The following is a 3,693-nucleotide window of genomic DNA, read 5'->3' as shown; positions in this document are numbered from 1 at the left end:
AAAAACAACCAAACAACAAAAACCAAACCCCACGGCTGCACCAGCCAAGTGGAAAAAGCACTTTATTACGGGGGATGATGCCCTCAAAGAGAGGAGGCCTGTGTTCAAGGCAACTGCTGCAAACACCCCTCTCATCTTCCCACCTCCGACCCTCCAGCTTAACCTGGGATTTCTGTCCTCCCACCCTGCTATGGCGGGGAAGAAAGGAAAAGCCAGGACACGTCAAAAAATAAAAACTTTTTTTTTTATTTCTCTTTTTAGAAAAAGATGAGGAAAAACTCTCTGCCGCAAGCTTGTTTTATTTACAAAAATAGCCAACCCCCGTCTTTCCCCAACGGCTTCCCACCTCCCCCCTTGGGCTCAATTTCATCTCGGAGATATTTTATTTATATACAAAAAATACTTCGCATAGCTCCCTGCAGAACATCCCATTCCCTCGGCCTTTCAGGCAGCAGCAGGGCCTGGCAGCAGCACTGCGGGATGACGTGATCCCTCTTCCAGGTCTCCTGCCTCGTCCTCACCGGCGAGCCGGCAGGCTGCTTTCATCACCATTGCCAGGCTCCGTCTGGCCTTGCTAATTGTGCTTTTGTTTTGCTTATTAGTGAGTAGGCTAATATCTCATCAACCTGCTTCCACGTGTCATCTTCTCAGACTCCGGGTGGACTTAATGGAGTAAGTATTAATGACTTATTAGCAGAGATAGCTCTTGGTTGCAGCCTCCAGGAGCAATAACGCTCATTAGATGAAGTAATTACCCTCCACGTGACAGCAGGGCACGTTAAGCACACAGCAGCTCAGAAGGCATCACCTTGTCCTTGCACCGCACGTTCCCACAGCTCCGGCCTCCAACAAGCCACCCCCCACCAAAAACCCACCGGGAAGTTTGCAACGCAAGGGCCAAACGTCACTGAATTTGTTTCCAGAGCCCGCTTCACGCACGCCGCTGGATTGCTGTCGTCTTCAGATGCCACTCCTAGTCGAAGGTCATTTCTCAAGTACCAGGCAGCTCAGGGAAACCCTCTCCCTTCAGCTCTTGTGGCTCCCAGCTACCGCCAGTAAAACCACTTGGCCTTCAGCCCATCCAACTCGTCTTCCTGGATGCTACAGAAAGATTTGTGCGTTTTCATTTTTAGCCCTTTATTATTATTTTTTTTTTTACTACCCCTCTGGATTGGTTGAGCAGAGGTGACGCTGCAGTTCCCGACATTTAAATAGAGAACAATATATGTTCCAACCCCAGAAAAGAGTAAGTAAACAGCAAAGGTGTCAGCAAGACGCCTTGGCCCTCTCCCGCTATACCTTGGTGCTAGAGGATTTGAAGCTCAACCCAGAGCACCAGCGAGGGGTCCCCCATCCCATCAGGGCCACAGCAGCCAGCCTGGAGCTACCTTCCCCATGGACCTCAAAGGTGAAGGGGAAGTCCAAGCTGGACTAGACAGGGCCCTCACCCCGGGAAAAGCTTGCCGCAAACCATCATTGTAAGCCTCTTGAGGTGGAGATGAAGCCAGGTCAGTGTTATCAGCCTCTTGGTGCCCAACACAAGCTAAGACCCAGCTGGGGAGGTCTTCTGCTCCCCATTGCCCCAGCACACCCAGGGCAGGGTGAAGGTCTGAGCTTTAGCAAGCAAACAGCAGCTCTGCCTGGGTCAAAGGAGACAACCGAGAACCATCAGCCTCTGGTGGGACTTCACCCTTGGGTGAGCAACCTCCCAAGGGCATGCTGGAGCCCACCCACCATCCTGCCACCCCCACCTCTCCCAAAAGCCACTGCCGCTTGCCAGCGGCCACAAACAGCCAGGAGCTCCAGGTGTTTAATTTCTTACTTTATTTTGCCAACAAAGCTACTTGCAAGCACAACCAGAAAAAACAAGTGTCTAAGGCCTAACCGTTTCTCACAAGTCTTCAGATAATCCATTATTTTGCCATTATTTCACAGGTTTAGAAAGGGTTGTTGGGTGGTTTTTTTTCTTTTCTACAGAGCACCCAGACTTTTCCACCCACCCTATCCCATCTGCTCAGCCGGGCAGCAGCTGTATCATAGGGACCTGGACTTGCAACTCCATCAGCCCTGAGGGACTCCTGTCCTCAAAAGCTGTAGGAGATGAGTGAGAGGAGGAAGGGGGGGGGGGCAGCACCCCAAGGTCCCCCTGAGGCTCTGCTCCAGCCTCCGCCAGCCGGACCGCAGCCAGCTCCTTGCAAAAGATACAGGAATCAGTTCAAGTGTCAGAGAGCAACTATTTCATGAGAGTGTAAAGTGACAAGTTACAAGTCCCGCGGGCAAACTCCCCCTGCCCCCAACTCCAACTGGGACCATCAAGGAGAAAAAGCAAGGAAACCACCCCATTTCCAGCGCGGAGGTCCCGGCACACCCCCTAGGCTAATCCAGCCCTGCTTGGAGCTGGAGAGACAGATGCTCTGCTAGCCCTCCGAGTTATAAATAGCACGGCACGACGAGCCTTTCTCCCTGACTGTGTTCCTTCTAGTTGGAAAGGAAAAACAGATGGTTTCTCTGCAGCCAGGCAGGGGCAAGACATCAGCCTCGGCCCCGGGGGAAAGCCAGGGCTCTCCCGCTGCGGGACAGGGGTTTTCAATCGTGCACAAGTAAGGAGGAGCCTGCACAGCTTCGGGGAAGGGTCTTCTCCCACCCAAGAGGCGGGGGCCAGCGGCAGAGAGCGCTCCCTGCCTTTCCCCCGAGCGCTCACGGAGATGCAGATCGAAAACACACGCTGCTGCTGCTGCACTAGAGCTTCGGGTTGAGTTTCACAGCCACCGCCACCAGCTGAGCATCCGCCAGCTCTGGGGTACTGCCCCAGCACCAGCCTTGCACCCACACACCCATCCCCAGGCATGCAGCCATCTTGAGCCCATGAGAGGGGAAGGCTGTACAGGAGGTTTAGTGTGCTGTACCCCTACTTCTCCCCCCCAAATCATGTTATTGGACCCAAGGCCATCAGACCACACTTACCTGCTTTCTGCCAGCAAGCCAAAAACCACACCAGAGTCATTAAACCCATCCTTCCAGCCCAAAATTGGGGATCCCCTTTCTCCACTGCTCCCGAGCCACTGCCCTGCACCTTCCCATGGGGATGGAGGGCTCAGCCAAGCCCCCCGGTCCCGCATTGCTCCGCTCGTTGGCTTAACTAGTCCCTCTCACGAGTTTTGCATACTTCAGCAGGCCCTGGCTTTATTAATAGCTCTGCTGACCCTGTTTGTGCCTGCGGCCCTTGCGCCTGCTGAAACACTACATTTTTCCCACAAGGCAGCAATAATCCCATCTGCTCCTAATTTTGCCCTGTGCCGGCAAGCAAGCAGGTGGCGTGGGAGCTCACTGCAGCGCCCTGCAGCGTTAAGGACAGCTTTGCAACAGCTCCCTTAGCCAGTGGGCAAGCCCTGGCCGAGCCACCACGCTGCCTTCATCCCGGGACCACCCCATCCCCCTGATCCAAGCATCCTTCCCGCTCCCAGCGGCGCTCGGCTGCTTGGGCACATCCGAACTCAGGCAGCGCACGGTAGGATGGAGACGGGTGGCACCGTGCCTGCCCCAGGGAAGCACACAAGGTCAATACCACGTCTCTCCCCTCGATGCCAGCCCACAGCAAGGACGGAAAGCAGCACCAGCTCACCCTTATAGCCATCCACGGGTCTGACTGCCCCACGGCCTGCCCTGCATTCCCCCCCCCCCCCCCCCACACGG

Source organism: Pygoscelis adeliae, unplaced genomic scaffold (genome assembly GCF_000699105.1).
Source record: "Pygoscelis adeliae isolate BGI_AS28 unplaced genomic scaffold, ASM69910v1 Scaffold143, whole genome shotgun sequence".
NCBI classification, from domain to species: Eukaryota; Metazoa; Chordata; class Aves; order Sphenisciformes; family Spheniscidae; genus Pygoscelis; species Pygoscelis adeliae.
Note: the sequence above shows the minus strand (reverse complement) of the source record.